General features: G+C 44.6%; 1 long non-coding RNA gene across 1 annotated transcript; it reads left to right on the top strand.

Moving 5' to 3' along the window:
• Positions 1-15,732: 15,732 nt before the first annotated feature.
• LOC115284070 lies at positions 15,733-19,223 on the top strand. Its single transcript, XR_003905110.1, has 2 exons — positions 15,733-15,851; positions 18,515-19,223. It is a non-coding gene; the product is annotated as an uncharacterized LOC115284070 (long non-coding RNA).
• The last annotated feature ends 5,340 nt before the right edge of the window (positions 19,224-24,563 follow it).

Here is a 24,563-nt window from a genome sequence, read left to right as displayed (position 1 = left end):
AGAGAGTGAGAGCACATATGTTCGAGAACTGGAGAGGGGCAGAGAGAGAGGAGAGAGAGAATCCCAAGGAGGCTCCACTCTGTCAGCACAGAGCCCAATGTGGGGCTCGAACTCACGAACCGTGAGATCATGGCCTAAGCCAAAATCAAGAGCTGGACATTTAACCGACTGAGCCAGGTGCCCCAAACATCGAATCATTTCTTTGCACAAAATCCTCCGATGGCTTTTTCATCTCGTCTTGCATAAGAGGTTAAGTCATCACAGTGCTTTACGAGACCCTGCGTGATCTGCCATAGACTGCTGCCTTGGAAAGACGTTCCCTCATGTTCTACCGGCTCTCCTCGCAGCATGCGCCGCCACCTGGGTCTCTGACCCATGTTCACCCCACTCCAGTCACAGTGGCTCCCTTGCTGCTCTTTTACCGTGCCAGCCCCTCAAAACCTTTACCCTCACTGTTCCCTCCAGTTAAGAGGCTCTCATTTAGGGCCATTTTATTTCCCACGTGACATCAGGGGAAGTTTGGAGACATTAAAAAAAATTTTTTTTAACCATAGGCTTTAGGCCTAACATGGGGCTCGAACTCACAACTCCCAAGATCAAGAGTCACATGCTCCACTGACTGAGCCAGCCAGGCACGCCTGGAGACAGCATTGGTTGTCGTAGCCTGGGGGGAGCATGCTACTGGCAGGCAGTGGGGAGAGGCCAGGCTGTGCTGTGAAACGCTGTGCAGTGCACACCACAGCTTCCCCTACAGCGAAGAATTATCTTGCCAACTGTCAATATTGCCCAGATTGAGAAATCCTGGTCTGCTCTTTCCCCAGATATCTATAAGGCCCGTGCCGTCACCTCCTGGTCTGTGCTGAAATGTCACCTCAGAGATGACCACTCTGTTTAAAATCACCATTCCCTCCAACTGCCACCGCTCGTCCCTGTCTGAGTTTTCTCAATAGCAACGATCACTGGCTGCTGTCTATAGATTTTGTTCATTGTGTTGTTTTCCTCCACGAGAATTTAAACTCTACTGAAAACAGAAATTTTGAGGGTTCCATGTCTGCATCACATATGGCTCAATAAATATTTGTTGAATGAATGAATGTCAGCTTTATCATATAGAACGGTGGCCTTCTCCCATATAGTTGAGTCTGTTTCTCTACTCCATTCTAATCTTTTAAACTGCCAATTCTTGTCAATTTCTGTATCACACTTTTTATTTTTTTCCCATATTTTATTGTCAAATTGTTTTCCATACAACACCCAGTGCTCTTCCCCTCAAGTGCCCTCCACCACACTTTTTAAATTAGTGTGCCTTGATAATATCCTTTATAGTCTGGTAGGATTAATCCTTTTTACTATTTTGCTTTTCCAAATTTTAATGTATTTTATGATAATCTTCTCGAGCTCCCTATCTCTCCCTTCAGCGAATTTCTTTCTAGAATTTTCATTGTGTGCGTATTAGATTTCTAGATTAATTTATGGGGAACCGACATTGTTAAAATGTTGAGTCTTCCTGTTAAAGGGTAAAATATGTCTCCACTTATTGGAGTCTTGTTTTATGTCCCACAGGAGTTTTATAGTTTCTTTTTTATAGAAGCCCTCCTGATCATTTTTTTTGTTTAATCCTAGATATTTTATGGCTCTTATTACTATTGTGGGATAATTTATTCTATTATAAATTCTAACTGATTATCAATTTCATATGATAATCTCATTGGCAGTTGTCTCCAATAGGTATGAGAAAAACATTTAGAATTGAGAATATTCTTTTTCCTGCTTCTGCTTCCCTAACAAGAGTGCTTGACTTGTCCGTTTGTGCATTCTGATATTTTAACAACTTCTCAATTGCTTGTGATCTGAAAGATTTTGTAAACTTTTTTTTTACATTTATTTAGTTTTGAGAGACAGAGCGTGAACAGGGGAGGGTCAGAGAGAGAGGGAGACACAGAATCTGAAGCAGGCTCCAGGCTCTGAGCTGTCAGCAGAGGCCGACGTGGGGCTCGAACCCATGAACCGTGAGATCATGACCTGAGCTGAAGTTGGACGCTTAACCAACTGAACCACCCAGGCGCCCCTGTAAATTTTTTTTTGTAGTAATTGAAGTCCACATGCTCAGTTTAGTTTTCTTTACTTTGGACACTTTCTGAATTCAAAATTACCTCTAAAACACCTTAGGCTACCTTGGGAAGAAACAAGATTGAGGACTCTTTCCTCTCTGTGTAGCTGGCAGCATTTTTTTTTTTTTTGAGTTGACCTGTCAATCATTAAGAAAACTGTTATAATAGTTTAGGTCATACTGACATTCTTTTTGTCAGCTTTCAGTTTTAAAGAAAGTTCAACCTGCTAAAGATAGAACTACTCTACCACCCAGCAATCGCACTACCAGGTATTTATCCTCAGGATGCAAAAGTGCTGATTCAAAAGGGCACATGCCCCCAATGTTTATAGCAGCATTATCAACAGTAGCAACAGTAGCCAAAGTATGGAAAGAGCACAATTGTCCATTGACTGATGAATGAATAAACAAGTGGTGTATATATATGTGTGTGTGTATATATATATATATATGTATATATATGTGTGTGTATATATATACATATGTATATATGTGTATATATACACAATGGAATACTACTTAACCATAGAAAGAATGAAATCTTGCCATTTTCAACAACATGGGTAGAATTAGAGTGTATTATGGTAAGAGAAAGAAGTCATTCAGAGAAAAACAAATACATGATTCCACTCCGTTTTGGAATTTAAGAAACAAAACATGAACATAGAGGAAGGAAGAAAATCAAAACAGAGAGAGAGGCCAATCATAAGAAACTCTTAACTATAGAGAACACACTGAGGGGAAGTGGGTGGGGGATGGGCTAAATTGGTGATGGGCATTAAGGAGGGCACTTGTGATGAGCACTGGGTGTTATATGTAAGTGATGGATCACTAAATTCTACGCCTGAAACCAATATTATACCATATGTTAACTAACTATAAATTAAATAAAAACTTGACATTTAAAACAATTAAAAAATAAAATTCAACTTGGAATAGTCACATATGTGGCAACTACATTGAATGGACCAGTGGTGGTTTCTAACTCATGTACGGCAAAAACATCTTACCTAAAGAGCTTTAAAGATAACTCACATTTTAAAAATATTTTAGAATGGAATTATTTTATTTCAAGTCTGCTTTATAAGTGAAATGAACTGAAATGCATTCACCCTAGGAAACCGCATTATGGCCATTTTATGTAATTTGCATGCTGTAAATGTTATATTTTACAAAAGAGCTGAAAGCCCATAATAGCTGTCTTACTCATGAATGTTCTCATGTTTGTCCGAGAAAGCACATGGGCCCATTAGCCCCTGGGCATTGTGAGGCCAAATACACAGACACATTCACTGGATACGCAGAAGTCTCAATTAGGCAGTAGTTTCTGCCAATAATATAAAGAGAAATGTCTTGATTGAGGTTGGGGGTGGGGAGGGGCAACTTTGTCCCCATTGCCGATGCCTGATTAGCTATAAAAAGAGAACGTGTTCTCTCCGAGCCTTGGGTTAATAATCTTAAAATCTATTTCTGTGGCTCTTGTTAAAAAACAATCAGCTGTGATGTAGAAAGCAGCAACCATTAAAAGGAAAAACTGATGGCTTAGACTATGTAGGAAAAAAACCAAACTCTATGAAAACACCATAAATAACGTTACAAGTCAAACAAGATTTTGGGGAAAATATTTGCAACATATATGACGTGTTCTTGACAAATTGATTAGGAAAAAAAGTTAGATGCCCAAATAGAAAAATGGACAGAGGCCTCAACTGTCACACAAAAGAAGAAATACAAATGGAAATAAACATGAAAAGCTCGTCTACTTTACTGGTGATCAAAGGCACGCAAAATAAAATAATGTTGTTATTTCAAAAGCCTATCAGTGCAAAGACGGAAAGATTATCGGTACCCAATGCTTTTAAAGGTGTGAGGAAAGGGCAGTTCTCTATGTTACTGATGAGAAAGGCGATCAAGGGCAATTTGGCAATATGCATCAAAACTGAAAATGTGTGTACTCTTTATTTAGCAATTTCAGAATTCAGAAATCTATTTTAGAGGCATGTTTTGCACGTGCAGAAAAAAGTATGTTCAAAGATATTCATCAAGGCATTATTTATAATCACCAAGATTAACACCTTAAATGTCCATTAAAAGGGAACTGGACAAATATAGTAATCCTTACACTAGACAACTTTTTTTGAAGATTAAAAAACAATTTTTATTTCTAAGTAATCTTTACAACCAACATGGGGCTTCAACCTACAACTTTGAGAGCAAGAGTTGCATGCTCCACTGACTGAGCTGGCCATGTTCCCCTGCACTAAATAACTTAAAAACATATATATAAAGTAGGTGGGTGGGGGAGAGGGGGCAATGGGTGATGGGCACTGAGGAGGGCACTTGTTCGGATGAGCACTGGGTGTTGTATGTAAGTGATGAACCACAGGAATCTACCCCGAAACCAAGAGCACACTGTGCACACTGTAAGCCAACTTGACAATAAATTATACTAAAAAAATAATAAAGTAGATCTGTATGTGCTGATAGGGAATAATCCCAAGAGCTTTTACTGAGAAAAGCAGGTCTTCAAACACCAAGTATGTTGATAGGTACCATATGTTTGCATTCATAGTTCTAACAGGAGAGACCTGGCAGGGGACCATGGGGAGAGGAAGGGGGAAAGAGAGCGGGGAAGAGTGAGGGACACGGATCAAGGGAGACTACTGAATACTGAAAACGAACCATGGACTGAAGGGGGAGGGGGAGGGAGGGAGGGGGTGATGGTCATGGTGGGGGGCACTTGTGGGGAGAAGCACTGGGTGTTATATGGAAACCAATTTGACAATAAACTATTAAAAAATAAATAAAAGCCTCAATTAAAATATGAAAAAAAACCCCCAAGTATGTTGAATGTCTGTAATTCTGCTCCTTCCATTTTCTCGACTCATTCTAGACAGCTCATGGTAAGTTCTCCATCATCACTGACACAAATGTTCAATCTTAGATGTAATGTTCAATTCTCAGCCCTCACAGTACTTGAAAGATTTGAACACTCCTGCTTTGAAACATTTTTTTCACTTAGCTTCCATGCTCTCCTGGGTTTTTTTGGCCCCCATTGGCTTCTTTCTCGGCCTCCTTATTCATCAACATCCCCAAAAATAGACCTTCCCAGGGCTCCATCCTGGTCCACCTCTTTTCTCTCTCTCTTTCCTTACTCCATATCTGATCTCACAGCTTCAAATACAGTCCCTGGGCTGTTGTCTCCCTAATGCACCGTTCCCACGAACTCCAGACTCATATCTCTGTCTACTGGGTAGCCCTTCTAAGCTGTTTCACACACATCGTAAGCTTTTCCTCTCCCAAACCAAACTTCTGGATTTCACCCCCGAAAACTTCTCTTCACCTTCTGTAGCTCAGTAAATGATAACTCCCTTCATCCTGTTGTTCAGGCCAAAAACCCGGGCACCAACTCCAACTCGTTTCTTTCTCTCATGCCCCACATCTAGTACCAAGTTCACTGTGAAGTTCATGAAGCTTAAAGTATCAGAGGCTTCTCATTTGTGGCAGCTTCTTACGAGGCCCTAATGGTGGGATCACGTGACTACGTGCTTTTGTAAAATTTGCTAAAGTGAAATATTTTTAATTTACTACTAATAATTAATTGCAGTTAGTTCAGACAGCTGTCTCTTTCCCTTCCAACATCCTCTCCATCACTCTTGCTCTGGCAATGGGGGTGGCACTGGGCGGCTGTGGGCATTTCGAGTCATACAAAGGGGAGGTTGAACTAGGTTTACATTTATTTTGGGCTTGATCAGGTATATTTCCCTGGCTTGCAGTCACTTCTAGGCTGTTGCTGATCATGCCAGTGTAGGAGTGGCTTCTAAGAATACTCTTGCCTCACATCATGCTGACTAATGACTTAGGGTCAAAGATCTTATCTTGGTACTAATGTATCCTACAGCATCCAGTACTGGAAATATGGACAGTTGAGGAGAAATGAGGTTTGGCATGTACAGAGCAAGATGTTAGGTGGTGAAAAATTCTTCCATTCATCGGACATGTTGAACTATGTATGGAGAATTCAGTACTGCCTCGTCAGAATGGGACTTCTCTTCTGTTGCTAATGTACTCAATAATGTAGCAGCATACACAACTGTAAATGCACCATCCATTTTTTTCAGTTGTGCTAAGAACACTTAACATGAGCTCTATCGTCTTTTTTTAATTAAAGTTTTTAATGTTTATTCATTTTGGAGAGAGAGAAAGAGCACAAGAAGGGGAGGGCAGAGGGAGAGAGGGAGACACAGGATCTGAAGTAGGCTCCAGGTTCTGAGCTGTCAGCACAGAGCTGGGTGCGGGGCTCAAACTCACAAACCATGAGATCATGATCTGAGCCGAAGTCAGATGCCTAACTGACTGAACTCTCTCTTAATAAAATTTTAAGTGTGCAATGCATTATTGTTGACTACAGGTTCTGTGTCATGCAGAAGGTCTCTAGAATTAACCCATCTTGTATAACTGAAACTTTATACCCACTGAACAGTAACTCTCCATTACCCGCCTCCCACCCAGCCCCTGGCAATCACTCTTTTACTCTGTGCTTCTGAGTTTGACTATTTTAGTTGCCTTATGTAATTTGGAACGTGCAGTTATTTGCCTTTCTGTAATTGACTTATTTCACTGGCATAATGTCAAAATTCTTCCATGTTGTAGCACGTAAAAGGATTTCCTTTCTTTTTTAACGTTTATTTTTGAGAGAGAGCAAGTGCGCTCGAAACAGAGAGTGCACATGTGTGTTAGTGGGGGAGGGGTAGAGAGAGAGGGTGAGACAGATGATCCCAAGCGGACTCTGTGCTGACAGCTGAGACCCCGATGTGGGGCTCAGACTCATGAACCGTGAGATCATGACCTGAGCCGAAGTCAGACACTCAACTGACTAAGCCACCCAGGTGCCCAGGATTTCCTTAAGGCTGAATAATATTCCATTGTGTGTACATTTCACATTTTGTTTATCCACCCATTAGTGGACATTTTGTTTATCCATATTTTGGCTATTATGAACGAGGCTGCAGTGAAGATGGGAGTGCATATATTTCTTTGAGATCCTGATTTCAATTCTTTTGTATATACTCCTAGAAGTGGGATTGCTAGATCCTGTGGTAGTTCTTTTTTTACCTTTTTGAGGAAACGCCAGACTGCTTTCCATAGTGGCCATAGCACATTCTTATGGGAGTCTTGTGGACTAAAATTTTATAAAAAATCCTGTGTTTGCAGAACACAAGACTGTTGCAGAACTACAAATTGTGATTTTCTCTATTTGTGAATTTGCATGTTTTATGCATCCGAACATATGGGAGCATATTTTTGTGTATCTGATTTAACTCGTTCTGACGGAGTCTGGCACTTGCAGACGAAATGGCACACCAAAGTGTCGGGGACATCGAGAACTAGCCTGAAGAAACAGATGTTCCAGTCACAAAGTGCCTAAACATATGAATCAATAAAGCAGTGTATACAATATTAAGAGTAGTGGAGTATACAATTACACAGCCCATACAATGCAGTGCCAAGTTTTACATGCATTCTAATTGCCTGTAAAAATGCTTTCTTGTCATTAAAAATTTTTAATGTTTATTTTGCAGAGAGACAGAGCATGAGCGGGGCAGGGGCAGAGAGAGGGAGACACAGAATGTGAAGCAGGCTCCAGACTCTAAGCTGTCAGCACAGAGCCTGATAGAGGGCCCGAACTCACAAACCGTGAGATCATGGCCTGAGCTGAAGTCAGATGCTTAAACAAATGAGCCACCCAGGGATCCCTACGTGCTTTATTTTCAGATCAATTTTGTGTTTTGGGCAATTTAAAAAAATTATTTATTTATGTAAATATTTTTTTAACATTTATTTATTTTCGAGAGAGAAAGAGCATGAGCGGAGGAAGACAGAGAGAGAGGGAGACACAGGATCCAGAGGAGGCTCCAGGCTCTGAGTGGTCAGCACAGAGCCTGATGTGGGGCTCGAACTCATGAATTGTGAGATTATGACCTGAGCCAAAGTCAGATGCTTAACCAACTGTTAAGCCCCTGTTTTTGGCAATTTTTAGTGAACAAGAATTTAAATATGATAGGAAGGAAGTGAAATATGTAAGCTGAGAGAAAGCCTAGCCTGTTAAAACCTGTATTATCACAATGGCAATTAAATACTCCATCAATAATAAAAATGAAATTGAAGTATCAATAATAAAACATAAATTTGGTCAACTACGCTAGAGGAGAAAATTAACTTTCTATTCTCTTACAGACAATATTATAAAATTGTTATATGGACAAGTGAATAAATGCTATGCAATCAGCAATGTAGGCAAAAGGCCTGTCTGGGCATGTCAGGAAGATAATATTATTTTCTAAGTTTTTTGATGTTTGTGCAATTTGTCAGGTTTTATAAATTTGTAATATGCTGTGATTTCTATTCTTATTTGAAATATTCACTTTTGTACCTAATTTAGTACCTTCCTCTTTTTTTTAGGTTTATTTATTTATTTATTTTGAGAGAGGGAGATTGGGGGCAGGGCAGAGAAAGAGGGAAAAAAAATCCCAAGGAGGCCCTGAGTTGTCAGTGCAGAGCCTGAACACACAAAGGACGAGATCATGACCTGAGCCTAAACTGAGAGTTGGACGCCCCACTGACGGAGCCCCCCAGGCAGCCCATCTTCCTTTAAAAATTTTTTTAAGTTCATTTATTTATTTTGAGAAAGAGAGAGAGAGAGAAGGAGTGAGGAAGAGAATGCTTAAGCTAGGGAGGGGCAGAGAGAGAGGGGGAGAGAGAGGATCCCAAGCAGGCTCCCCGTCGTCAGAGCCCTACACAGGGTTTGATCCCAGGAACCCCGAGATCATGCCCTGAGCAGAAACCTAGAGTCAGATGCTTAAATGACCGAGGTGCCCCTGTACCTTCTTCTTAACAGAGAAACCCCCCAAATTATTTAAGCGTCAGGCCACACAAAGCAGTGATCTATCACCGCCTAGATCTAGTCCTGCACATTCTGTCAGCCGTGCCTTCCATATGCATAGAGTCTGAGCCCTTCTCACCATTTTCCTGGCCACCGTGCTGGTATCACTCGCCATGTCTTCCACCTGGATTCCTGCAATAGCCCAATTTTCCTCCTTACTTCTTGCCTTGCCTGCTTTCGGTCTAATCTCAATGCAGCAGCCAGAGTGATTTCTTTTTAAACCCAAGTAGTATCAGGTCCCTCCTCTGCTCAAACTCTTGAGGGATTTCCATCCTCTCTCAGGGTAAACTTCAAAGCCCTGTAGCGGTCTTCCGAGACCCACATGATCTGTGCCCCTCCATACCTCGCTGACTTCCTTTCTTACTCCCTCCTCCGTAATGGAGTCTATTCCAGCTACCCTGGCTTTTTTGTTGCTCTTTGAACATGCCAAACCTACTTCTGCCTTGGGACTTTGGCCTCGGCTGTCCCTGCTGCCTGGAACGCTCTTCTTTCAGATCCTTGCTCAAATGTCACCTAATCCACGAGGGCTTCCTTGTATAAAATTACAACCTCTTCATCACTCCATTTCTCCTTTCTCTGCATTATTTTCCTCTGTATCGTGTATCACCATCTGACATAATACATATTCCCCTATTTGTCTTCTTTTTCCCCCATTAGAAGTAAGCTCCATGAGGGGAAGGATGCTGTTTGCCCATTAATATTCTCAGCACCTAGACATCTGCTTGGCATATAGCAGCCATTCAATAAATATCTGTTGAATAAATGAATGAGTAATGAGCCCTCTATGCTAATTTACACAATGGGATTAGGGGAGATCTTCCCATTCTTATTTTTTTAATGTTTATTTATTTTTGAGAGAAAGACAGAACATGAGTGGGGGAGGGTGAGAGAGAGAGAGAGAGAGAGAGAGAGAGAGAGAGAGAGAGAAAGAATTGGAAGCAGGCTCCAGGCTCTGAGCTGTCAGCACAGAGCCTGACGCGGTACTCGACCCCACGACTGTGAGATCATGACCTGAGCCAAAGTCAGACATTTAACCGACTGAGCCACACGGGTGCCCCAACCATCACTTTCTTTAAAAAAAAAAATGGTTTATTTTTTAAATTGCAAAATATACGTAACATACGATTTGCCATTTTAACTATTTTTTTTAAATGATGTATTTGTTTAAATAGTAAAACATATAATGCACAATTTTCCATTTTAACTATTGTTAAGCGTATGGTAGATTGGCATTAAGTACATTCACATCGCTATGCAACTGTCACCACTGTGGATCCACAGAACGGTTTTCATCTTGCAAAGCTGAGACTCCGTACCCCCTTTCTTCTTTGTACGCTAGGTTAAGGCCTGAATTTCCTATAACAAACATTTATTATTATAATGCGAAGGGCTGTTTCCATTTCAGGAACAGACTAATCAGAAATTTATATTCATTGTATAAAACAAGAATTGAGAAATGACTGTGTTCCTATTCCTTGAACCGATTAAGGGTGAAACTGTCCAGCTTCAAAAATGATTCATTAATGTGTTCCTCTGGGAGCTTGAATATTCAGCACCAGCTGTTTTCCCCATTAATATTTAAATTTAATATTTTACCTTAAGAAACCCAATACCGAAGGAACAGTAAATATTTGACGTTATGGGATTATTTTCATTTAACATGTTTTCTTTAAAAAAATTTTTTTTTACATTTATTTATTTTTGACAGACAGAGAGAGACAGAGCATGAACAGAAGAGGGGCAGAGAGAGAAAGAGACACAGAATCGGAAGCAGGCTCCAGGCTATGAGCTAGCGGTCAGCACAGAGCTTGATATGGGGCTTGAACCCACGAACTGCGAGATCATGACCTAAGCCAAAGTCGGATGCTCAACCGATTCAGCCACCCAGTCGCCCCACATTTTTTTCTTTACCTAATGCAGGGAAAGGAGAGGGCACTTGGCTGGCTCCATTGGTAGAACGTGAGACTCTTGATCTTGGGGTCATGAGTTCGAGCCCCACAATGGGTGTAGAGCTCACTTAAAAGGATACGTGGAAAAGAGGGAGGAAAGTATTGAGAGCTTACTAGGTGTCAGGTGCTTTGTGGACCTGTAAAGAGGCCTCCACTTCCTCAGAGCCCCACCCAGCACTTGTGCTGCAAGTGGACTTGTGACCATCCCCATTTCACGGAAATGCTCTTGACGAGGTTGCCAACTCTTTCCCTGTCACTTCGAAGTCCTTGTAATCTTGGCCTCCTAGCAGTAGTCAGCGCAGATGACCACAGTCCTCTCATCAAGACCTCTCCTCCCTTGGGCTCTTCATCAGAGCTTTCTGAGTCTACTTCCCAAATAAAAGACCTTTCCACTTCTCTCTCTCTCTCCAGATCCACGGTCGCTGCCCACATTAGTCTGAGACTGTCACCTCTTGCCTGGACGGCTCCAAAAGCCTCTTAACTGATGTCTCTGCCTCCAGTCCTCAACCCTCACCCCTGCTCCCCCCACACCACCACACCAGTCCTTTGCCTATACAACTGCCAACGATGATGCCACACTATGATCGCCCCCTCCCTTGGTGTGAATAACCCTTCAGTGGATTTTCCTTGCTCCGAAGGTCCATATCTTTATTCTGGACTCCAGCATCCTTCACCCTCTGGTCTCTGCCTTGCCTGACTCAGCGGGAGACACTCTTCTCATTTAATCTTTCTCCTAGGGACTCTCTTGGGTTCTTTGAATAAGCCACACACTTTTTCATCTCTGGGTCTTCGCACAGGCTGTTCCCTCTGTCTGGACTACTCTTGATTCATTTATTCATTCATTTAACAATCTTTTTCCTTTCTTTCTTTGTAAACTTTAGTTATTTATTTTGAGACAGAGTGCATGCATGAGTGGGGGAGGGGTAAAGAGAGAGGGAGAGAGAGAATCCCAAGCAGGCTCTGCCCCCTCACCACGGAGCCCGACGTGGGGCTCGAACTCACGGACCGGGAGATCATGACCTGAGCCGAGGTCGGACGCTTAACCAACTGAGCCCCCAGGTGTCCTAGGCCTTCTTTTTAAAATATAATAGCAGCCCCTCCACCTTAACTGCGGTTTCACTTTCCACAGTTTCAGTTACCCGCAGGTCAGCCGAGGTCCAGAAGCGGATGCTCCCATCTGACATCAGAAGGTCGGTAGTGGCCTCACGCTACGTCACAAGACCTACATCATTCCCCTCCCTTCATCTCGTCATGTAGGCATCTTATCATCTCATGTCATCAGAAGAAGGGGGAGTGCAGTACAGGAAGATATTTTGAGAGAGAGAAAGAGAGAGCATGTTCACGTAACTTTTATTACGGTACATTGTGAGAATTGTTCTACTTTACTATTAACTATGGTTGTTCACCTCTTACTGGGCCTAATTTGGAAATTAAACTTTGCCGTAGGCAGGCACATATAGGAAAAACAGAGGACTTATAAGGTTCAGTACTATCTGTGGCTTTAGGCAGCCCCTGGGGGGTCTTGGAATGCATCCCAAGGGAAAGGGGGCCTCTTGTAAGGACAAAAGAGCTTATGCATTAAAAGGGAGGGAAAAACCTCACAATGGTGAGGCAGACTTTGTGAGGACAAGAAGGATCAGCTATTTTAGGCCATAATTCAGTAGGCTGGGATTCAGCCAGCAGACGTGTGACTTCACACACACAGTCAGCACTTGTGGTACTGCTGTGCGTTGGGCCCTACAAACACGGGGATTCCGGTCAGTTCTACTTACTGGGATTTCCATCAAAAAAAGAAAAGAGCAGGCGGCACTTACACCTGTGGATGCCGCATTATCCAGTATATTTTTAACAAGTGAGAACATTCTTTTTTATTTACACAGCAATAAGAACCCAATCCTCTGCGTACAATTCTACTCTTTGGAAGAATTTTCCACAGAGTAGCTTCTGGTCATGTCCCCCTTGGCTCCCTCTACACTTTGGGGCCAAGTACCACAGGACAGATTCCTATCACAATATGACTTCCGGACCTCCGCTGTTCTGTCACAACAGAAGTGAGGGCAAGGCACATGAATGTATCTCTCCAAAGCTCTGCTAAAGGTACCCCCAACCCAAGTTTATGTAAGCAAGATCCCCAAAATGTCCGTGGTCACTCCACGACCACTCAACACTAGGGCCAATGTAACGGAAGGGAAGTTGCAGTGAACGCACTCCTACTGATTTTTCCAGGGCCGTGGGATATGAGGGTCCCTGAAGCTAAATCTACATTAGCTTCCAGTAGAGCTGGCCCCAGGGACACGGGATGACAGGGGGGGAGACACTCAGGATGATTCCAAAGTTTGGGGCCTGAGCAATCAGAAGGAAGAAGTTGCCATCTGTGGGTGAAGACAGCAGGAGGAACGGGTTGGCCGGGTGGCATGGGGTGGGGAGGGGAGAGATCAGGAGTTGGGCTTGCCCGTGGTACGCGGAAGACACCCGTTAGCCTGGTGGAGCTATCAAATGGCGGTCCTTTCCATTCCTCCTGTGGCCTGCTCCCACTCATTTGTCACAGTTCTGCTAAGTGTCTCCTCCTCATCTCGGCCTCACAGGCCAAGGTTAAGGCTCCTATAACAGCCGCACTAGCACCCTGTACCTCTCCTTTTGCCAGACTTCTCCCTCCTGTAATGACGTTGTTAATGCTGGTCTCTCTCGCAGTGCGCTAGACAAAGCTGGGACTGTGCATTATGTGTTGCTACTATTCCTGCCATGAAACGGGGTGCCCGGCATGAGTAGGTCCTCCAGAAATGTTTGTGGTAGTGAACAGAGTGCAGTAAACGAACAGAAGCTAAATAACTCTTCTCATTCATGACTAGAAAATGGCAGAGAGAAGATCGGGCTGTGGGGGCATATTTTTTCAACTTAAAAAAAACAGGGGCACCTGGGTGGCTCAGTCAGTTAAGCTTCCGACTCTTGATCTTGGCTCAGGTCATGATCTCATGGCTTGTGGGATCGAGCCCTACGTTGGGCTCTGTGCTGATGGCATGGACCCTGCTTGGGACTCTCTGTCTCTCTGTCTTTCTGTCTCTCTCTCTCAAAATAAGATCTGTTTTAAAAAACCCAAAGCAAAACACACGTACAGAAAGGTGTATTAAACACCAATGAATTCTCACCAGTCGAACACACATGTTGCTAGCACTCAGGCCAAGGAACTCACGCTGACAGCATCCTCGTGCTCCTCATGACCCCCCAAACCACTGCCTTACTTCTTCCTCCAGAGTAACTACCATCTGATTTTTTTTTGAGAAAAAGAGAGCAGGGGAGGGACACAGAGAGAGAATCTTAAGCAGGCTCCATGCCCAACATGGAGTCTGACATGGGGCTCAATCCCACAACCCTGTGATGGTGACCTGAGCCAAAATCAGGAGTTGGAGCCGCCCAGGCGCCTGCATCCTGATTTCTAACATCATCAATTAGCTTTTCCTGTTCTGGGACTTTTGTGCCTGGCTTTTTTGCTCTGCATCTGTGAAATTTATAAGTGTTGTGAGTAGCAGTGTTTGCTCATTTACATTGCTGTATAGTAGTTCTCAAACTTTCTGGTCTGAGGACTGAGAGAGAGAGAGAGAGAGAGACAGAGAGAGAGAGAGCGAGCGCACAAGCAGGGCTGGGGCAGACAAAAGGAGAGACAGAATCCCAAGCAGGCTCCACGCCATCAACGCAGAACTCTATGTTGGGCTTGAACCCACAAACTGTGAGATCATGACCCGAACCAACATCAAGAGTTGGAAGCTTAACCGAGTGCGTCATCCAGGCGCCTTGAGACTTCTTTACACATATAAAAATCATAGGTACAGCCACCTTAAGAACTTTTGTTTAGGTGAGTTATGTCTATTGATACTTACTGTACTCAAAATTAAAACTGGGGCATGAGAAAATAACAAATTTATCACATGTTAATATGAGTAACATACTTCAGTGCAAATAATTGTATTTTCCAAAACAAAAAGAATTAGTGAGAAACACGTATTGAGTGGGAACCAGAGCCTTGGCATATACATCAGAACACCAATGCCATATGCGTCTGGGAGGGCCTGACTCCCAGAGGTCTTGGGCAAAGCCGGGAAGGCACAGGAGTGACGGAGGGGAGGCTCGCTTTCAGCACCTGCGGGTCTCAGGGATCAACAAGCAACGGGCACAACATAGCCCTGCTGTGCTGGGAGCCCCCCAAGAGATCGGCGGCTGTGTCAATGACGACTTCACCGAGAAAGGTGCCGAGTTTGCGTAGGAGGTGCAGACGAAGGGAGGGCACTGCCGGGGCAAGTGGGGGTGAGAATGGGGGCAGAAAGCAGCCTCTGTCTGCGAGGCAGAAGATCCACTTTTCAGGGTAAAGGGAAAACCCCTTACTGTGTGGTTTCCATGGCCCCAATCTGCTTTCCAGACCTATCTGCCCACCCACCCCGTGCTCTCCTCCAGCCATTTCACTTCATTCCCCGGATGGGTACACACACACACACACACACACACACACACACACCCATCGCTGCCACTGTTCGGGCTGCTGCGTTCATCTGCAGTGGCCTCCCCCTCCCCCTCCGTACTGTCAGGTAAACAAACTCCCAGTGATCCCTCAGGACCCGGCTGAAATGGCTCTTGTCGAGCACCCTCCCAGGGCCCAACCCGCCTCCCTCGCCTCCCCCGGCCCCTCTAATAATTCTCTCACCCGTGTAATAGCACAAAGCGCTCATCTCGTTGTAGAACTGGCCATCTTCTGTCGTCATCCAAAGATCTGTCTTTCCTTCTAGACCGTCAACTGCGACAGGCTGTGGCTCCCAAGCACCTGTGAGGCCCCGCCCACTAACACAACTCCAGGCAGACGGTAGGCCCTGAATCTATGCCCAGCAAAGGGTTGAATGACTAGAGTTTAGAGTGTTTGTCCGAGGTGGGGCTCAATCCCACAAACCATGAGTCTGATGCTTAACCGACTAACCCACCCGCGCGCCCCTCCACCCACCACCTGAGAGATCCTTAAATACAGAGAACAAACTGAAGGTTGCCGGAGGGGAGGTGGTGGGGGGATGGCTAGATGGGGGATGGGCATTAAGGAGGGCATTTGTTGGGAAGAGCACCGGGTGTCATATGTAAGTGATGAATCACTATATTCTACTCCTAAAAGCACTCTTACACTGTATGTTAGCTACCATGGATTGAAATTTTTTAAAAAGTCTAAGAAAAATAACGCAGTATTTTCTCGAAAGTGAATAACGAAGGTCTTGTTGAAAGTTTTGCAAAAAAAAAAAAAAAAGAGATGCACAGAGACAGGAAGTAATGAAAGCAGGAATATTCTGATTCCATATGAAAACCGTCTACCCAGAAGCTTTTCTGCTAAGTAAGGATGGAGGCCTGGTCATAGGGTGTAGTAGGAAATGGGAGTGTCCTATTTGGTACCTTCTTCCTGCCTAGAGGACTTCCGTCACACGGAAGGTCATCTAGATCTGCCCTCTGGCCAGGAGCAACACCTGCTTCCTTTCCGTAGCCCAAGGCTCAGGCTTTTCTTAGAGCCAAGGACCCTCCGAGGTTGTGAGTGAATTTTAACAAGGGCCACGTGGAGACAATGTCCTGCCTTACTGTCCTCCTCAGTCAGGGCACGGTGCCCATTGTTTCCCTTTTTAATAAATATTTATTTGTTTATTTTTAGAGAGAGAGAGCAGAGGAGGAGCAGAGAGGGGGAGAGAATCTCAAGCAGGCTCTGCACTGTCAGTGGTGAGCCCAACGTGGGGCTCCAGCCCATGGACTGTGAGATCATGACCTGAGTGGAAATCAAGAGTCAGATGCTTAACTGACTGAGACACCCAGACTCCCCTGATGCCCGTCCTTTTTTTAAAAAAAATGTTTTATTTATTTAAAAAAAATTTTTTTACATTTATTTCTTGTTGAGAGACAGAGACAGAGCATGAACGCGGGAGGGGCAGAGAGAGAAGGAGACACAGAATCTGAAGCAGGCTCCAGGCTCTAAGTTATCAGCACAGGCCCGACGTGGGGCCCGAACCTGCAAACCACGGGATCATGACCTGAGCTGAAGTCAGTCGCTCAACCCACTGAGCCACCCAGCCGCCTTTGTTTTATTTATTTTTGAGAGGCATAGAGTCCAGCATGAGCAGGAGAGGGTCAGAGAGAGAGAGAGATACACAGAATCTGAAGCAGGCTCCAGGGTCGGCGCTAGCTGTCAGCACAGAGCCCGACATGGCTTGAACCCATGAACCATGAGATCATGACCTGAGCCGAAATTGGATGCTCAACCGACTGAGCCACCAGGTGCCTCACAATCTTTTTTTAATGTCTATTTATTTTGAGAGAGAGAATGAGCAGGGGAGGGGCAGAGAGAGGGGGAGACAGAGAATCTCAAGCAGGCTCCGAACTGTCAACTCGGAGCCTGATGCGGGGCTCTAAACCATGAACTCTGAGTTCATGACCTGAGCCAAAGTCAGACTCTTAACAAACTGAGCCCCCCAGGTGCCCCTGATGCCCATCCTTTGAATCCCAGTTTTCCGTCCTCTGCTGTAGAATTGAGTCAATATATGAAAGTATAAACAAAGAAATGCTTCACATGCAGTCCTTCTCCCAACTGGACTGGAGCCTTGTGACCAGAGATAGTGGCATCTGCCCCTCTGTCCCCAGCAATGTCTCACATGGAGCATTGCACATAGATGTGCAGTAAATATTTGCTGATTTATTAGAGATGGGTGGGGCAGGCTGTTCTGACCCTTGCAGAGAACCTCAGGTCACGTCCATTCACTTGGTCTGTGGCTGGTAAATGAACCTTCCTTTGTCAAGCCATCCCATGACTTCGTGAACAAGAAGCAGTTCTGTCCTAACTTCAGATGAGAGATCAGGAGATCTCGGTTCTAGTTCTGGTTCCTCCGTTTTCTTTTCTTTTTTTATTTTTTTTAACTATTTACTTTGAGAGAGAGAGAACGTGAGCTGGGTAGGGGCAGAGAGAGAGAGAGGGAGGGAGAGAGAGAGAGACAGAAAGAGACACACAGAGAGAAGGAATAAGAATCCCAAGGTGCCTGAGTGGCTCTGTTGGTTAAGCATCCAATGTCAGCTGAGGTCATAATCTCGTGGTTTGTGGGTTCGAGCCCAGTGTCAGGGTCTGTGCTGACAGCTCAGAGCCTGGAGCCTGCTTTGGATTCAGTGTCTCCCTCTCTCTCTCTGTTCCTCCCCCACTCATGCTGTCTCTCTTTCTCTCTCTCTCAAAAATAAAATAAAAACATAAAAAAAAAGAATCCCAAGCAGGATCTGCACTGTCAGCACAAAGCCTGACTCGGGGCTTGATCTCACTAATGGTTCTTCCATTTTCTAGCAGGAACTTGGACAAGCCAAATGGCTGCTCTTGGCCTCCATTTTGCTGGCTGAGAAAATACTGGGGTATTTATGTGCCTGGAGCCATGTTGAGACAACAGGTTCCAGATTTACCTTCCTGCACGAAGCAGTAAATACAAACAGACAAAGACACATGAAATACTGTTTTTTTTTTTTCAGGCACAGAATGTTAGACAACGAAGGACCATGAGCCCAGGAAGATGGGAAGCGAACAAGGGAGCCCTAGAATCGCTAGGCTACGACATATAGAAGAGAACTGAAGTGGAGGGTGATGTACCCCCCTGGTCAAGGAGAGCCCAAGGGGACCAAGGAAGGACAGGATGCCGGACAGGGAAGAGCTACATCAAGAGAACATCCACCAAGGGGCACACGTGTGTGAGAAAAGTCCCCGAGGCTGGGGAACGAACGATGTGAAACGATTAGAGGGAAATCATGCTTATAGACTGGAAAAACTCATAATTCATGGGGCATTGAGTAGAGTACGCAGGAAGGTCTGTGCAGTGATACATTTCGTTTTGTTTTAAATAAATCGATAGCTGTTTATGGTAACAATTCAAGCGGTACAGAAGAGTTTAAGTGAATGGCACACCGAAACAAACACGCTCCTATGTATGTCCGAGGATATTGGTCATAGCTCCGTTTACAGTAGTGGAAAACAAGGAAAGCAAATCCATGCCCATCAACGCTTAATGGCATAGAAATCTGGCATCTCCACATCGCTGAATATTAGCCATTGAAAAGGAAGAAGTAGGTCTATACCAGCTGACTTGGATTCCTTAAAGTATTAAGTAGGAAAGACGTGTTGCTGAGAAATATATACAATGTGATCCCGTTTTTGTAAAACAAATAAAAACGTCCTGAATGTGTATGAATACGTTTGTACAGAATATAACAAAAAGTGTAGGAAGCCGCCTATCAGGCTGTTAATTATATTTAGGAGCGGGGGCAAAAAAAGTGTGAATAAAGGTGTCTGTGACAAAAACAGCATGTATAAAACCTCACTCTTGTAAGAGAGAGAGTGACAGTGTGTATGCCTCAGGAAAGGGAGGGAAGTATGGTTGCCAACATCTGGTTTGGTGGAGAGAGACCGTTGTTGCTGATTTTTGTTTTGTTTTTTCTTCCTTAACATTTTACTCCTTACTAGAATTTTTCTTTATTTATTCGTGTATTTTATTTTATTTTTAAAATATAATTTATTTTCAAGTTAGCTAACACGCAGTTGTACAGTGTGCTCTGGGCTTTGGGAGTACATTCCCGTGATTCTTTGCTTACATACAACACCCAATGCTCATCTCTCAACCAGTGCCCTCCTCAATGCTCATCCCCCATTCCGCCCCTCCCCTGCACCCTCCATCTACCCTCAGTTGTTCTTTTATTTATTGTTATGTATTTAAGAGTCTCTTATGGTTTGCCTCCCTCCCTCTCTGCTGAAAGTATTTTTCCCCCTTCCCTTCCCCCATGGTCTTCTGTTAAGTTTCTCAAATTCCACACATCATTACTTATCACTAGAATTTTGAAAGAATAAACATATGGAGGCCTCTGGCTGGCTCAATCTATAGAGCAAATGACTCTTTTTTAAAGTTGCTTTTTATGTATTTTGAGAGAGAGCGAGAGAGAGCAGTGGAGGGGTAGAGAGAAAAGGAGAGAGAGAGAGAATCCCAAGCAGGCTCTGCATTGGCAGCACAGAGCCTGATGCAGGGCTCAAACCCAAGAACCGTTAGATCATGACCTGAACCAGAATCAAGAGTCCAGCACTCAACTGACAGCCACCCAGGAGCCCCGAGCATGCGACTCTTGATCTCAGGGTTGCAAGTTTGAGCCCCACTTTGGCATAGAGTTTACATTAAAGAAAAAGAATAAACATATGTTACTGGACTTGGACCAGTGAGCCCAAAAATGGATTTTTAAATAAATGATTCTGGATATATGGACTAGCTATCTGGAAAAACACAAAATTAGACCCAACTTTCCCACTATATACAGGAGTTAAACTCTCAATGAATCAAAGATCCAAGTGTTAAGATATGAAATCTTACAAATATTGAAAGAAGACGTGGTGGTGTGGGGGCGCCTGAGTGACTCAGTCATTTCAGCGTCAGACTTTGGCTCAGGTCATGCTCTGATGATTCGTGAGTTTGAGCCCCATGTTGGGGTCTCTGCTGTCATCAAGGAGCCCACTTCAGATCCTCTGTCCCCTCTTCTCTCTGCCCCTCCCCTTCTTGTGCACACACTGTCTCAAAAATAAATAATAAAAACATAAAAAAATAAAACTGGGGCATATCCCCCCATTTAAAAATTATTTATTTATTGTAAGTAATCTCTATGCCCAGCATGGGGCTCGAACTCACAACCCTGAGATCAAGAGTCAAATGTTCCTCTCACTGAGCCAGACAGACTACTCAAGCACATTCCCCTTTAACCTTGATGTAAAGAAAGGCTCTCTCACCATAATTCAAAAGCTAGAGGCAGGGTGTCTGGGGGGCTCAGTTGGTTAAATGTCTGACTCTTGGTTTTGGCTCAGGTCATGATCTCACAGTCATGAGATCAAGCCCCAAGTTGGACTCCGGATGCATTGGGCATGGAGCCTGCTTGAGATTTTCTCTCTCTCTCTGCCCGCCCCCCGTCCCTCCTCCATGATAATGCATGCATGCGTGCGTGTGTGCTTGCACGCTCTCTCTTGCAAAAAAATAAAAAGCTAGAGGCAATAAAGAAAACAATGGGCAAAACTGACTATCATTTCCCTCCCCCTTGGGCACATTGGCCCAAATCTTAGTTCCGCAGCCTGACACGTTGCTCTGGGACTTCCAGCAGGACAGGCTAGGATGGGCGTTGACACTCTAAGAATCATCCCCGTCCAGTGCTCCCTATCAGTGGGAGTCACAGAGAGACACACACTGTCCTGTTTTTCCCAGTATGCAATGGTTATCAGTTGGACAAAACATAAATACATACATAAATCTCTCCTAGGCAAACTAGATTCTCAGACAGAGTGCAGCCTGAATCCATATGGAAGACAAGAATTTTATCCCTTCCTTCCTTCCCCAGCTCACAGACGAGATGGTGCTTTCCTCCCCCTTGTCAGGGCATGGGACATGGATGCATCATGGAATAATAACATTTAGCGAGTGCATACTATCGGCCAGGCCTTACACATTCTCACGTGAGCTCCGCTACAACACTGTGGGGTAGAGATTATGGTGCTCATCTCAAAGATGAGGAAGCAAGCAGTCCTTGCTGATAGGGCTGCTGATCACTGGTGATCAGCTGGGAAGGGGGACAGCGGGGATTTATAGCTGGGCTAAGTGTCCAGACCCTCTGTGTTTTCTGTGATGCCGGATGGCTTTATTTGTAGTTCAAATTGGAAGTGATGGATGCAAGAGTTGAACCCAGACGGTTCAACTCAGGAACCCGAGCTCCCAGTATCTTTTCTTTAAATTGAATTTAATTTTTTAAACGGAAGCTCTACAGGGGCTCAGTCAGTTGAGTGTCCGACTTTGGCTCGGGTCATAATCTCATGGTTCGTGAGTTCAAGCCTCGCATCAGGTTCTGTGCTGTCAGCTGGCTTCAGATCTTCTGTCCCCCTCTTTCTCTGTCCCTCCGCCAATCTCTCTCTTTCTCTCTCTCTCAAAAATAAATAAACATTAAAAAAAATTTTAAGGTGCTTGGATGGCTCAGTCACTTAAATATCTGACTCCTGGTTTTGGCTTAGGTCATTATCTCATGGTTCATGAGTTCAAGCCCCACTTTGGACCCTGTGGTGATGGTGCAGAGCCTGCTTGGGATTCTTTCTCCCTCCCTCTCTCCTCTCAGTCTCCACACACACTCTCTCAAAACAAATAAACAAAATTAAAAAAATAAAGTAAGTTTAGAAAGTTTAATAAAGTCCAACCTGGGGCTCAAACTCACAGCCTTAACATTAAGAGTGGCACGCTCTACCCGCTGAGCCAGCCAGGCATCCCAGGAATTGCCAGTGTCTGAAGGTCCTGGCAAGTAAGAGCAGCTACTTACGTACCCCAAGATCTGGCTTGGGAATTCCTGCTTGGCTTTGCTTTAAATTACCAGATGAGGGGGCGTCTGGGTGGCTCAGTTGGTTAAGTGTCTGACTCTTGATTTCAGCTCAGGTAGTGATCTCACGGTTTGTTAGATCAAGCCCCTCGTCGCGAGGCTCTGTGTTGATAGGGCGGAGCCTGCTTGGGATTCTCTCTCTCTGTGCCCCCCGCCCCAGATAAACAAATTTAAAAAGTGACATAAATTACCAGATGAGACCCTTCCGTCTCACAGTTCTGTTAGCAGAAGAGAGGCGATGTGTTTACGCTCTGCCAGTCCAAGGAAACCCTTACGGTGCTCTTTCATCATGGACACACTTCCAAAACTGTCTAGATTTACAGCACACGAGACGCTTCTGGAGTTTGGGGGTTTTGTTTCATTTTAGCACTTCTTCCTGTGGCTCAAAGCAGAGGATCTGGAATCATCTTGGGGCTAACCTGCCCTTTCTCCGGGAGAGACCATTTCACTGAACCTGTTAGTCACACATGCATTAGTCATCCATCTGGCAGTGCGCTTGGGGAACGCGTTGGATGCTGGGGGGAAATGGAAATGCAATTGCTTCAGACTGAGGTTTAATGTGTTCCATTCAGCAACTCTACCGTTGGTTTCACTGGGTTTTGCTTCACTTGGCTGGATCTAAGGACAAGGTTGCAAAGAACATAATCTTCGGCCAAGGCAGAGGGATCTGGAGACCGTGGTCAACAGATACTAGCCATTTGTTTGGGGGTGATTTGGTCAGCCTAAGGAAGAGTGGGGTTGGACATGCCCCCCCTTCCTTTCACTCCCTTGCCTGCTAAATGGGGTGGAGTAAATTGAGTCCTAGAGGCAGTGGCTCGCTCCAAAGTTTCCTGTATTATGTTTTGGGGTTTCTTATTTTGCAACATTGGATCCTAAGGGTGTAGGGTGCAGGGTGGAGTGTGGGGTGGGGTTGAGACCAGCCGGGTCTAGTAAGGAATGGTGAAAGATGAGGTGGATATGCACGGAAAAGGAGAAGCTAGACGTGAAGGTGGCAGGGTTCATAACCTCTGGGAATGTGATTGGGTCCAGGGAGTGGCCCTAAATCTGTAATTGGGGCAGTTGAGCAGGAGGAGAGCTAGATATGGTTGTTGGCAAATGTAGATGTCCCATGGGCCTTCTTGGGGTGACCCAGAATGCTTCTGGTTAGTGATGTAGCTCTTTTTCTTTTCCCTGTTGAATCTCTATAGGCCTGCTGTGTACAGTTGTGCAGATTGTTCACTACCCAAAGGGCCTGTGGGGCCTGAAATCCAGCCTTCACTCTACTCACCAAATCATGCACCCTGGCACAGAGATGTCTGTCTGGAGAAGGAGTGCCCTTTTACAAATTTTCTACAAGGTACCACATGGCCCATGGGAAGCTGAGACTGTCACGTCCAGGATGGCGTCTGGTGCATAGTAGGTATTTGACGTCTGTTGACTGAAAGTACAGGGTCATGAGGCAGCTGCTAGGAAGGAAGCAGAATGCTGCTGTGAGAGGAGGTGTTGTAGTAGACAGCTGTGGAGTGTCATAAGCAAATGTGGCATTTGGGATATGTGTGACTGAAGTCATCTTGTCGGTGGAAGGTATATGGTAACAAGAAGCCTCCTCTGGAATGTGGCTTACATGTTCTTTCTGGCTATTGTTCAGTTAGCTTGTGGTGGGCAGCAGGCAGGTGGATTTGGACAAGGTGTATTAGAGGAGTGCTGTCTAGAACTTTCACACGAATTGGGATCTCCCATCGGAGGTGGCAGGCTGACACCATCTGTAGAGGTGCGACACCTATGTCTTTGAAGAATAAAGTAGAGATAACTGGGGCAGAAAGTGGCCCATCCGAAGAAAGAAAGTGGGCCATTCTCAAGAAGGTGTGGGCTTCATGGGGTGCCTGAGTGCTCAGTTGATTAAGCGTCCAACTTCAGCTCAGGTCATGATCTCACGGTTCGTGGGTTTGAGCCCCGTGTCGGGCTCTGTGATGACAGCTAGCTCAGAGCCTAGAGACTATCTTCGAATTCTGTGTCTCCCTCTCTCTCTGATCCTCTCCTGCTCATGCTCTCTCTCTCTCTCTCTCTCTCTCTCTCTCTCTTTCTCTCTCTCTCAAAAATAAATAAAAACATTAAAAAAAAAAGGTGCAGGCTTCAATAACGGTTATACTAACGACCATGTGGG

This window comes from Suricata suricatta, chromosome X (assembly GCF_006229205.1).
Source record: "Suricata suricatta isolate VVHF042 chromosome X, meerkat_22Aug2017_6uvM2_HiC, whole genome shotgun sequence".
In the NCBI taxonomy this organism is placed as follows: domain Eukaryota; kingdom Metazoa; phylum Chordata; class Mammalia; order Carnivora; family Herpestidae; genus Suricata; species Suricata suricatta.
The sequence above is the reverse complement of the archived record's forward strand: the minus strand, read 5'-3'. Positions and strand labels throughout refer to the sequence as shown.